The sequence below is a fragment of the Amblyomma mixtum genome, chromosome 6 (assembly GCF_055824585.1).
Source record: "Amblyomma mixtum isolate Tamu chromosome 6, ASM5582458v1, whole genome shotgun sequence".
NCBI classification, from domain to species: Eukaryota; Metazoa; Arthropoda; class Arachnida; order Ixodida; family Ixodidae; genus Amblyomma; species Amblyomma mixtum.
The window spans coordinates 134,021,897-134,035,582 of NC_143017.1; the positions used below are offsets into that span (position 1 = coordinate 134,021,897).

At 47.6% G+C, this 13,686-nt stretch overlaps 1 long non-coding RNA gene across 2 annotated transcripts in view; it reads right to left on the bottom strand.

The window, feature by feature from the left end:
- Positions 1-1,188: 1,188 nt before the first annotated feature.
- Positions 1,189-13,686, bottom strand: part of LOC149340441 (uncharacterized) — a 28,506-nt gene continuing 16,008 nt past the window's right edge. For both annotated transcript variants that reach the window (XR_016283865.1, XR_016283864.1), the window contains 3 exons: positions 9,926-10,037; positions 4,349-4,422; positions 1,189-1,370 (listed from right to left, as the gene is read on the bottom strand). This is a non-coding gene — a long non-coding RNA (uncharacterized LOC149340441). The remainder of the gene's footprint in view (positions 1,371-4,348; positions 4,423-9,925; positions 10,038-13,686) is intronic.

The window sequence follows — 13,686 nt, forward strand, 5'->3', positions numbered from 1 at the left end:
AAGGGGAAAATGTATAGCGAATACTGAATAAATGAATGTCTGGTTCCTGAGTTCGAAAATGAATAGTGTATACTGGTTCAGAGAGCCCAGTTACAGTGTCTCGTTCATGAAACGTAGAATGAATGATGTAGTCTAGTACCTGAACTACAAAATGAACAGTGCATACAGATTGAAAGAGACCATTTCTAGTTCCTGACATGTAAATTGAATAGTGCATACTGATTAAATGGCACCCATCTTTGGGGAACCATTAATGTACACTGTTTGAATGAGACCAGCTCCTAAATTGGGAAATGAATAGTGTATAACGATTGGCAGACCCATGCCTTTCTCTAGTACCTGTATTTCAAAGTGTATACTGTACACTGAATAAACGAAACCTATCTCAGTGTCTACTTCCTCAACTGAAAGAGACTAGTTACATTGTCTCGTTCCTGAAGTGTAATACGAATAATGAAAATACTGTCTATTGAATGGGTCGAGTTCCCCTGTTTGAAGGAGACCAGTTCCACTGTATAGTAGTTCGATTTCAAAACGTATAGTGTGTTGTGAAGAAACTGAGCATGTTTCACTGGTTTCTGAATTGAAACACCAGTTACATTTCTCGCGCTCCTGAATTGTGAATTGAATAATGTATACTGAATAAGCGAAACCCATTCGTTTAGTCCGGTTCATGATATGTAGAATGAATTGAACAGTTCCATTGTCTCTTTCATGATTTGGAAGTGACCAGTTCCTAAGTTGTGAACTGAATAGTGTAAGAAAGACCCATTCCTCTGTCTAGTACCTTAATTTCCAAACGTATAGTGCACACTGAATAAATGAAACCCATCGCACTGTCTGCTTCCTGCAATACACGTTGAATAGTGCAAGTGAAACCTATTGGTCTGTCTGGTTCACTGAATGTCAAGTGAATAGTGTGTACTGAAAAAGGAAACCTGCTACACGCGTCCAAAGAGACCAGTTACATTGTCTCGTCCCTGAAATGTGAGTTGGAAAGTGTATACTTAATAAATAAAATCCATTAGTCTCTCTGGTTCCTAAATTGAAAAATGTACTGTGTATACTGGTTGAAAAAGACCAGTTCCAATGTATCTTTCCTGAATAAATGAAACCCATCACATTCTCTGCTTCCTAAATTAGAAAATGACTGTTGTATACAGATTGCAAGAGAAGAGTTGTACAGTCCAGTGATTTCAGTGTCTATTGTTATCTTCAACAGCCTGTTTCCGCCTTCTTGTCACCACGCTGACTTCTCTTGGAGCAGGTGTCCAACAGTAGAACGGGCTCATCAGGGGCTCGTCTTCAGCTATCGGTGGCCTCGACCAGAACTTTCCGCCCCTTGCTTCCGTGATGGCAGTGCGCAGCGTCTGCGAGGGTAGACATTGCACACGGTGGTTACAACTGCCTCCTTCACCACTAATCTGATGCATTCATAAAGTGTTCGAACATATACTACGAGGAAATATACCTTTCGCTCACATGAGCAACGCAGTACCGTTTCAATGGCTACAACATTGCAGCATTTCAAAACATACTTCGGTAAAACTTCGTGCTGTGCTAGTTGTTTAGCCATTTTTTGAAATAGGTTAGCGCCATAAAAGACGAACACAAGCCGAGTGCACGACGACACGCCGCAGGTCAGCACTCCTCTGTGTCGTGTCGCCGCTCTCTAGCCTTCTGTCCGTCTTTTTCTGGTGGTAACCTATTTCAACGCATTTCATAAGCACTTCTCTCATGCAACAGACTGCATATCTGATGGAAGCATTCAATGCGACAAATGCCGGCATTGTACGGTCACCTTGCACTGCAAAGTAAACGAATTACATTACAGGTGCTTCACTTTGATTTCCGTCACGTGTTCGACCCGCCAGTTCGAACGCAGTCTGTTTCCGCAAATTCAGCTGAAATCACCGCCTAACACTCCACCGTTCGTATGTGAAGTTGCGGCTTTCGCATTCCCAACGCCTTCACCTACACAGACGAATAACCATGATGTGATACCACGCGCTGTCGCGCTAGAGCGGCCGCTCCGCGCTCGTTTCTCCGTCGCACGCCCGATCGCGAGATAACCACATCCCTTCGCGCATGCTCAGTTTCACTCTGCTTCGCATATCCCTTCTATCAGCACTCGCGGACGCCGTTCAAAACCAGAGCCGCACGGTGGCCGAGTGGTTAGCGCGCCAGTTGGCAATGCTTGGGCGAATATCCCCACCGACCTTGGTTCGATTCCCAGCGCCGACACAGCAGATTGGTGTAAAAAAAGACGGTGCCTGGTGATCCCACCAGGGTCAACAGCTCGGCCGCCGTTGTCGTGGAGGACAAGGGGAGGATCTGTGCTTTTTCGCACAGCACCTCTTCTCGCTGTCCCCCGGGTATCCAGTGGGCGGATGCCCGTTGCTCATGCGGAGGAGTTCCCCGGGGAGGAAGTTTCTTTTTTTTCTTTCTCATAGGGCGGATTTCGCGTGACGGCCGCGCACGCTGCTGCAGGTCACGCAGAAGTCCGCAGCAACCAAACACCGACGAGACGTCCGAGAGACACCACATACGCTCTATTTTTTTTTTACTGGACATTTTGTTTCATGAAACAAAACGTCCAGTAAAAAAAAAAAGACCGTATGTGGTGTCTTCCGGATGTCTTGTCAGTGTGTGTTTGCTCCGGTCTTCTACGGTACCTGCAGCAGCATGCCGACTGTTCCCCCGGGTATCCAAAAATTTTTACACAGGGCTTTTATTTTTTCGTTAATGGCGCTATATATCCCTACGTCCAGCAAAGCAACACCTCTGTGGCGTTTTTCGGATATCTGGTCCATGCGTGCTTATTGCGGTGTTTTCAAATACCTGCAGCAGCGTGCCCATTGATATAGCATACGGATGCACCCTTAATAAAAACACACAGCTTACACTGCCTGGTTCTCACGTTCTTTTCAATTACCGCTCTCAAACGAGGTACAGGGTCGTCCACTCTTAGTTAGAATGCGCTAGCGCGTGGCCGTCCTCTTTGGAGGGTCACTGCGTCCGAAACGGCTGCGCGTCGAAGCGAAGTGGCAGATGACACGAAGCACCACGTCCAGGTAAACCTTCTCCTGCGCCACTTTGCTGCGGTGAGCAACTGTGTCGCGCGCGGTGGCCCTCTGAAGAGTGCGGCCACGCGCTAACGCGTTCTAACTAAGAGTAGACGACCCTGTACATGCATGAGCGACTAAATCTTGACCTCCTACCCCCCGCTCACAAAAAAAAATGTCTGAGGCTTAGCTAAGGTTAAGCCTAGTCAGATGCGAAGCATATTGATGGCTAGGCTTGGTAATACATGGCTTTCCTTGATTCATTTTAATACAGCCACTAGAAGTGTAGCAAGGATTGCCGTGGCAGCTATATACGGGATCATCGGTGAATTCAATGCAGAGTGTACAACCGCTGCCCCAGCACCGGCTACAACAACATTCTTCGCACCCATGGAAACACCCTTAGTTATTCAACCAGCGCCACCATTCCCTATAGACTGTGTTGATGTACCCCCAGCAGCAGCAGGCAGCGCCTCTGATGTGGAGCCTCCACCGCCGCGGCCGACCGCGCGAGCCTGCAGCCCATCTCTCCTCTGCTGTGACGTCATGTTGTCACGTGCTGTCACGTGGTCACGCTAAAGCTCAATGGTAGCTCCACCGCTGCGCTCGACGGGCTGTAGTGTAGCTCTAGTAATATGCTTCGCATAAAATTTCCGCAATCCCTGCATATCTTGCACTGCGCCCATCAGAAGCGCGTCTTAATATTCAGCGTGCAAGCGTACGCAAATGGCATCGCACCAGTACAGAACTAAGCGAAGGCATACCGCGCAATACAGTCATTTAGCCACGAAGCCGTGTCACGCGGTCAGCCGGAAATTCACCTATTTCTTTCGGAAAGGCTCACGACACTTTGGCCGCAAAATTCGGATCTCGAGACACACTCACACTACACGGTACGCTACGGATGGCCTGAAAGAGACCGCTGCTTTTCCAGAGCAAACATATTCGTGGACTCTTTTTCCTTTTTGTTAGCTTACTGTGTAGTCTTTCCGTGTTCCTCTCCATTTTCTTTTCCCGCTCGTATCGGCTCCTTGCCTCATCTTGCAGCTATTTCGCTGTCCAATCGGTGAAACTTGAATACGGAACTCGCTTATAGCACTCGCAAAGCCTGTTTGCTCTCGATCAGCGGACCGAGTTCGCTTCATGAACACATTGGACACATTAGGGATTAGATCGCCGCACCTCTTTCGGCTGGCCAAGGCCATCTCCGCGAGCCCTATAACGCTACTCTGTACGTTTCCGGTGTTACCTCGTACTTCTGTTTGAAATAAAAGTTTCCTTACCGTACGGCCGGTCCGCCTGCTCAGGGAGCGAAGAGGGGGAGTGTATTGCCTCTCCTGTGCGGGGGGTCCGTGATCTGAAAGAATAAGGGAATAAGGGCGTTAGTACAGCAGGCGTCGTCACAGGGTGCGTACGCGTGGCATGACGCGAGCCTGACAAAGAGATTTCGTGTACTAACTCCTCCCTCTCTTCCCGAGGCATTGACCCCTCCTTCAGCGGCAGCTGCCCGCGCAGTAGAGCGCTGTCTTCGAACACCGATCACATGGTGTGGGTCTGTCCCTCCACACCGGGAGGACTGGGAGGCGAGACCGGGCGGCGGCCACCTCCACCTAGTGTTTTTAGGGACCGCTCCCTCACGGGCTGATCGAAGCATAGTTCCTGTTCCTTCCTAATATATGTTTTCACCACCCCTTCTCTCCCGCGGACAAAGTAAGACTCTGCCCTTGCCGCAGCCGCCGTTGCGCCGGCCTGTTTTTGGACAGCTCACGGGAGTTCTCGCGTGAAAATGCCTCCCCGGTTGGCCACCACCAGGAGAATGTCGACAGACCACTGGTAGCTAACACTGGCCAAGGAGAGGTGATTTCCCTTGCTCTTCTCTGCTAGCATGGAACAATGTCCCAGGCCACTTCACGATGGTCGACAAAACAAATGCAATACAAAATCGTTTGCAGCTGACAACAAAAGTAGCGACCACTAAAGCGAGCCTACATGCAAAATTCACAATTAAGGGGTGGTCTCTCATAGCTTATCATGCAACTACAATTTCCGAAAACTGAGCAAACCATGGATCCCGCTCATTAACCTGAAGAAATATTACACGGCTCATAACCTTGCTCAGCTTGACCTTACAGGCTCTTTCTGCAGAAATATCGCCGAGAAGCTTGCCATAGATACCTCGTATTGCCAAAAATCTCACACTGCGTCCTCGGGAAGCACTTCACTGCACTTTTGAGAGTGGCATAATCTCTTGGTAGCTTCAGCTGACTTTCATTTACACTACGTACCTGTTTCTCTTCTCAAGCCATAATTATCCGCAAGTAAAAAGATCCCCTTTGGTCGCATTCATTCCGTCGCCAGGACAGAGCGGAGGTTTTCAGATGACACTGCGTAGTTTTCACGCTCGTTCCCACAAATTACACAACGTATCCAGGATGGTCACTGGCAAATGATAAGCCTAGGTTCCCTCTCTTGTGTTCAGGGATTCAGCGTTTCACCAGCGCCCGTCGCGGTAGAGACCACAGATGTGACAAGAACGTGGGTCGAGTTTCGGAAGTGAAACCAATATGCCAGCCACCGCGGTGGCTCACTGACACTGGTTCGATCCCGGCCGCGGCCATCGCATTTCGATTGAGCCGAAATGACGACGATGCTCAGAGCACCAAACATAAGGTTTTTCGTCGCTCTAAGGTAAAATACGTGCACATGTTAAAACCAACATCGGGTGTATAGGGGCCAGAAGTGGTTAGTATGTGCAAGATTACATGTAGTGAGTCAGGTGGTGTTAACGCGTACAAATTGTGGCAAGCCTTGTTACATATAAAAGACGAAGCCAGGCAGCTGCAAGAAGGGTGTGACTTCTGGCAGCTACGGTAAAGCTCAGCTTTCTCCTCAGCAGTGAAGAGGACCTGAGGTTCCTTGGAATAACACACCTCTTCTGACTATCCGAGGAAAACGTGCAGCTGTCGCGTCAAAATCAAAAGGGGTGCATTGCTATCTTAAATGTGTGCAGCTTGTGGGGACGCCTTCGTCCCCTGCGTTCGCTTTCCCTCAACTCACTAGTTCCCTGTGGTTAGCTTCCCCGCAACGCACTCCCTTTAGTGGGGTTACTTTTAACTAACAGCGGAGGGCGCTCGCGTCGCAGCGACAGCAGCGCCACGGATGGCGTGTTTTGCCGCTCGCGCGCGGGGGAAGGCTCTCTCTCTTCTCACTGGGACCGGGAAGCGAGCGGACGTTTCGCTCGCAGCTTCGCTCTTCGTCGGCGGGCGACCTCGTGTGAAAACGTGTTCCCCTCAGCTCGTCCCGTCCGGCCTCGGAGTTATTCCCTCTGCCCTACCGTGGGCGAACGTTCGCTCGTAACCGTGCTGGTGAGTCGGACATTCTCGATTCCTCAGTGTATTTTGTTGCTAGCTGGCGTTATTGTTGTTATAGGAATAAATGCCTTGTTTGTGTTAGCCAGTGTTTCGTTCCTTTGTTCCCGTAGGGCAAGGCCCGCCGTGGTCGGCGTGCGCTCGGTAGCGCTCGCGACTATGGGGTGGGGTCCGCGCGGTTTTGAACTGGGTCAGCCGCGCTTAAGCGGGGAGAACGGATTTATCTCCCCCATTTTTAAACCCCATAAGCTCCGGGAAATGCTGTAGTCTCTCTGTCTCCAGTCTCGGGCACATGATTAATATGTGGACAGCTGAGATATCCGCAATAAAATCTCAATACGGAAAGGTGTCAGGCAGGGAGACACGATCTCGCCAATGCTATACACCGCCTGCCTACAGGAGGTATTCCGGGGCCTGAAATGGGAAGAGTTGGGGATAAGAGTTGATGGAGAATACCGAAGTAATCTGCGATTCGCTGATGACATCGCCTTGCTAAGTGACTCAGGACATGAACTGCAAAACATGATCAATCAGTTAGACAGGCAGAGCAAAGCGGTGAGGCTAAGAATTAACATGCAGAAAACCAAAGTAATGTTCAACAGCCTAGAAAGGGAACAGCAGTTCGCAATTGGTAGCGAGGTGCTGGAAGTAGTAAGGGAATATGTCTACTTAGGGCAGGTAGTGACCGCAGTTCCGGATCATGAGAGGGAAATAACTAGAAGAATAAGAATGGGGTGGAGCGCAAATGGCGGGTTCTCTCAGATCATGAATGACAGTTTACCAATATCCCTCGAAAGAAAAGTCTCCAACAGCTGTATGTTACCGGTACTCACCTATAGGGCAGAAACGTGGAGGCTAACAAAGAGGGTTCAGCTTAAGTTGAGGACAACCCAGCGAGCTATGGAAAGAAAACTGATAGATGTAACGTTAAGAGATCGGAAGAGGGTGGAGTGGATGAGGGAACAAACGGGGGTTAATGATATCCTAGTTGAAATCAAGAGGAACAAATGGGCTTGGGCAGGGCATGTAATGCGAAGGCAAGATAACCGCTTGTCTTAACGGTAACGGAGTGGATTCCAAGAGAAGGCAAACCTAGCAGGGAACGGCAGAGAGTTAGGTGGGCGGATGATATTATGAAGTTTCGTTTATATCGATACAACACTTCGCTTTTAGGGACATCAAGTGTTGTTTCATGCCAAATGGCGACCCGTGCTTGCCAACCTCCCGAAAACTTGTCACGGTGAACTGGATGCCCTTCCCAGGTATCAATTATGTCTTTAGAAGAAGTGAACAGAATACTGAACAATGGTACGTTCATATCTTGGACAAATGTGGCGAATCTAACGGGTAATGGTGGGGTTTCAGACGGTTGGCTTGTAAACAGCAATGAACTGGCTGAATTTCTTGAAATCGCATTTGCATGGCTGGTGAGCATGAGATAATACCATCGTAGAGTATGTTATACTTGTAAACTTCCGCCTCAACTACAAACATCTCCAAGAATGGACTCTACAAAATGCAGTTTGTTGTTTACCAGTCCTTTCTATGCATCCTGCCATTTCTTTCGCAGTTTTCTGTGCATTACTTTCAAGCAATTCATATGCGCTTAGTTCCCGTATTGTATTTGACCAAATCGTGCCTGTACAGCGCAGACATCGCTAGGGACCCAAAAGAGTTTATTGCTGTATTTTTTTTGTTGTGACTAACTATATTATGCACAATGTTTCCCTTTGCGGGTTCAGCAGCATTTCTAGAGCGCAGTGCTTTGAGCATACTCAGGGAATAAGTGTAGATGATGTTATCTTTCACTATTTGCTGTACAGCTACAAAGATGGCATACCACTTGGCAGTAAAAATTGATGCGCACTGTGGCAGTGGTATCATTTTTTTTTACTTTTTCCTTGATTTACTGCACTTCCAACACCACTTTTGTGTTTTTGAGCCATCGGTGTAAAATCAACTGTAGACGTCATATTTTTCTTGCATTATGTGCTCATGTGTGAGCGTGAAGTCACATACTGAAGGGAGGTTGTACCATGGTGGCAAATATTGATGACTGTGTGCCATGGCATCGTTTATTTCTGTCTCCACTGATCTCCAAAGCGGAGTGTTAATAGCCCGATTAAGTAAGGTTTGTTGTTTAATAATTTTTAGATGTACGCTTGTTGACAACGGGATGAAAGACAGGTTTCTGGAGGAAACGGATTTTCGGGACGCATGTGCATGTAAATGGGACTGTTCGGACCTCTAGAGTGCGCTCGTTAGCTACCGACGATGTCCTGTATGCGTTTCAGGTAGGATGCTCTTGCTGAAGCGTATACTATGCATCCGTATTGTATTTCACATCCTTCCTCCCGCACTGGGTCCTCTGTGCTGGTGTCGTGCCGAAGAAACCCGGCAGCGGTCTCTCTAGAGTTCACGCATTTCTTTTCCATCCGCAGTGATTTCTCATTGGCAGCGTCGAGGTATTTAAATTTGACGACAGTCGGAACCTTGGCGGGTATTCTCTGGACAGAGGAACCAGTTAAGTGCGACGATGCGGCACTTAACTGGTTCCTTCACTCTGCCTCTAAAGCGCCTATTGCTATTTAGACAAACGTGCCGAAATAGAGCTCTCTTCAGAGTTCTACAGTGATCCTCATCTGGTAGGCTCAGCACGACATCAGCAGCCTACCATGTAGCTCCAAGTGTGTGTCCTATTCTGATGTCTCACAGATGCATTCATTATTCTCCAGAAACTTTACGCTGTTTTCGCCTCTTTTCAACAAGTATAGCTGAGAGTGCGTCACATCGAAATTTCTTTCGCGCATTGTCCGGTCAGCTTTTGCCGGCCTGCGCTCGTGCTATGCCTGTTGCGCCACTTCGCAGTTTACTACTAGCTTCTTCTCGTGATTGTACTTGGTACTCTACTTTTTCCCAAGTTGCACCTCCCCCATACTGGACCGTGTCTCTTAGCGTCTCATCTTCAAGCTGCATTTTTTTTTTCAGTTTCCGCTCCTCTGTGACTTCCACCAGCTTCCTTCCCTACTAGGGTTTCAGGAATTTCGCATGTAAAACTGATAGTTTCTTCCGCGGCAGTTTCCAAGAGAGATTTACGAATATCACGCTTCTCCAAGTTATCCTGTTCTACCGCACCAAACTCCTCGCACAGCGCGAGCAAATTTGCTTTTGTCCATCTCACGGGATCAGTGATTGCTGCTCCTAGCCTCGGCTCTGCTGTCTAACTGTTGTCGTCATGTTAACACACACGCCTGACCGAACGACTACTGGTTCACAGCAGTTCAAATTTAATAACTCAAAATTTGAAGCGCGGCGAATGTCAAGCAAAGTTGAAACTTGGAAAAACCAACCTAGGAGCAAATAATTTCACAAAGACACGAAAGAGACGAGGAGACAATGGACAGGCGCCTAGGTTGGTTTTTCCAAGTTTCAAGATGCAAAAACCAACCAGCCCATCAACATGCCTTGTTCAAGCAAAGTTGCACCGCTCACCAAAAGAAGCAGCACCATGTTGCATGGTCGATCAAACCCCTGGCAACCAGTTGTTAGATGTGGATCCATCTGATTGCTGCTTGCTTGCCTTGCCAGCGAACTTCACGTGCTCCTGTAGATAAGTAGAATAAACCCGGTGTAAATCTCCTCCCCTCGAGCCCGTCCCTCCTCGTCACATCATAGCAGCAGCTTGTCAAGATGACCCAGGCGAAGTAAAGGCCCACAAACTAACAGCTGACGAAGAGACTATGCCTGGTCTCGACTCGTAAAGTTTTTGCCATGCTCGTAGGGCGAACACTTCAGATGACCCTTCCTGTTAAAAATAGCCACGAGTTCAGTGGCACCAGCTGAGAAAGGATCACACTTTATACTAAATTAAAATTGGTGGCTCTATCCGTGATGTTTCTTAACAAAAAGAAATCACCGTTGTCAGATGAAACTTCACCTAACACCCTTGCAACGCCGGCTGATTTTGATGGAACCAGAAGGCCTGGCATTTCCCGAACACGGACTTGCTTGCCGATCAATAGACGGCGTTGTTTTCTCTTTTTGTTTCGTACGCCAAGCGACCCAATTTGGTTTGTGTTGATCGGGACGGAAACACCAAGGTGTTGACTGAGATTGTATTGATTTTGTTTTTACTTCCCTGATTTTCGTCGGGGCCTGTGATTGTGACTGACTGGGCAGTGTATTTGGGTTCCTTTTGTTTTTTTCTTCTTACTACTCTGATTTTCCCTTTAAATTGCTTTTTTTTATTTTGTGCATTCAGCGCCTTTTCATTATTTTGAACTGGCGTTAAGCCTCGCAAAGCATTGCTGGTACGGGTACCCTCGCTCTTTTTTTTATATTTCCTATATTTTCTGAGGGGACCACTAAAAGAGTAAAAGGTTCACTGTTGTCCAGGATAGGCGACAGTTACCGTGCCTCGCCTTCCTTACAGCATCCATGCCCCGACAATTCGTAGCACCAAGTATTTCATGCAAGAGGTCGAAAGAGACACTTATTAAACCAATAAAAGCAATGCATCCTGCATGTATGACTTAGATGCGCTAGAGCTTCGGTTCTCACTTTTTTTTTTGTTTCAAGGTCAAGCAGGCTTCATACAAAGATCGGCGAAGTCGCACTTACGCTCCGCCTTCAGGACGACGCAGTAGCGTTAATGCCCGTGTAAGCTTAACTGGTCACTGTCTGCTCTGAATTCCAGGGTGTCGAACCAGAACCGGAACCGAACCGAACCCATATTTTTTTTCGCCATCTTCGAACTGAACCCGAACCGGAACGATTCAAAGGAACCGTTCTGAACCGGTTCGAGACTCGGATCAGGCCCACTTACTTCGCGCACACTTTTTTTTTTCAGACAAAATGAGATGGTCGAGCGAGTAGGTGTACCCATCCGAAGCTGTCTGCTCTGGAAAGGGCAAAAATGGCACCAAGTATATGCGACAACAAAATTGAATGAGGTCTGGTGTCTGGGAAGAAGCCTGATTGACGCTTCTGCAATGTACTAGAGCCAATTGTAAAGCATTTTTGGTCAGATTTATGGGAAATCTAGAGTTATTGCGCCTCCCCTTTTACATGTTTGTGCATTATTTTAATAATTTGTTAGCACTGCTCTAACTCAATAAAGGACTAAAGACACTAAACTTTTGCTCGTGTGTTTTCTTCTTTCAAACGATGCTTTCGACATTGGCATACATGGAGCACCCCGTGGTATTTGCTTACGACCAATAAATAATTTCTATTTGAATTTCTTCTTCACTCTGTTTCGATTTCATTAACAGAAAGATATCTGTGACGTATAGCTGAATTTAGGTTACGTGAGGCAGGAAAAAACGGCAATATAACTGCTAATACTTCGTTTGTTGCAATCTGGATCTTGAAGCAGTCTGGCTTAGGTGCAGTAGTGAGCATCAGCGTTTATATCAGTTTTTCCGCGCGTCACGTGACCTAAAGTTCAACTAACGTAACAGCGATCTTTCGGATGATAAAACGGAAACCGAAACACCATGGGAGAATAAATTCTTTCCTAAATAATTTACCGACTGTAGGCAAATATCACACGGTGATCTATGTATTCTAATATCTAGCACATCATTTGAAAGAAGAAAACACGCAATAAAATTAGTTGTGTATAGTCTTTTAAAGACGGATTCAGAATACCTTCCCTTTGCGTCATTTACCACAAATGCATGAACCATTAGCGCAACGATTCAACAACGTTGTCGTGGTGGTTTTTGAAGAAAGGAAATCGGGCAGTAACTGTCTCACTTCTCGGTGTACACCTCAACCGCGCCCCGTGGGAATGGAGGAAGGTGGGAGTGAAAGAACACACGCACACACACACAGGTACTGCCGTAAAAAGAACAACGAAAAGAGTAGCCATACTCCCATCCCAGTTGGATTCGCACCCATGGCGTGCCACAGAAAATCTCCGTTTAGAGATTCCTTAGGCTACTAGGCCATCTCCGAGGCTTCTTTTTATCGTTGTTGCATGGAATACTAGGAGCCTCTCTGACCTTCCTCGTGCCTTGGTTGATCTCTTCGATTTCAACGATCTCGACATAAGGCCTCATGCCACCTTGACTCCCTTACTCCGCTCGCACATCAAAATTTCGGAACCAGTCAGGAGGCTGAACTTGAGCAGCATATTCCTCCTGCGTTAAAGAGCACTGTTCTCTGAACAGCGACCTCGGTGAACGCGGCTGTCCTACGTGTTAATCCATCATGCGGGTATTGCACACGCTAAGCGGTCCTATGAACACGAAGAGCTCGCACGGAATTCCGAAGTCTTTCATTGCATACAGAAACGTTATAGTGAAGTGCATGATCTAAATGCTTTTTTGGGAGACTGCTGAAGTATGTCGAAAAAAAAACAGAGCACGACAACATTTTATTGCTCAAAGATTTCTCGTTGCTCGCCCAAGTAGCAATTCACTGAACACGGCAAAAACGCCTCATTGGCGCGAACGTACGGCCTAACGCGCAAGGTCCATGTATGAAGCCAAAAAACGGTTCTTGCGGCCGATTGAAGCTACAGTCGAGCCCATTTATAACAAACCTGACGGTCACGTGGATCCGTTTGTTTATATCCGATGTTCTTAGTAAGTGGTCTCTCCTTATAGCAGCCAAGTATACTAAGGCCGCTAAGAGTGGCATTTATTTCTTATAAAGCTGCGTTATGCGCGCCTTCTTGTGCAAAGCACAGCCCGCCGCGGCTCTTTCAAGGCTGTCTAGAGCGGTCATTGAATCCTCGTCGAGACCCTTGCTGCCAACTATCAGATTAAGGGACGGGGTATAACTAATCGTGGTGGAAGGTCGGCCCCATAAATAAGATTCCTGGCAGCATGGGTGTGCTCGTACTTGGTGTTCAACGTCTTTGTGAAAGCACGCGCTTTTGCGGTTTCGTGGTCCGCAGGAACGTAGTTATCCGAGGAAACATCTGGCCAGCTATGGATCAACGAAGCGTTGCCACAAATCTACATGCGTCTGGCCATGTGTGCTTTCGAGCTTCTTCTGTAGCTCCTAGACTCATGCAGCGACGAAAGTAGCGCAGCGTTCGTGGCACGGAGTGCTTAATTTGCACTGTCCGCTGTATGACGTTGTCTGCACGTGGTAACAGCGCACAAAGATGGAGCCGACAGCTCAGGCTATGCATACCACGTGACCAGCATGGCCAGCAAGGCTTTAAAAATTCTCAATCGCTGCGGTTAGTTGATCCATGACCATGGTTAGTTGGTTGCTTCGCTTTCGATGATGCCCCT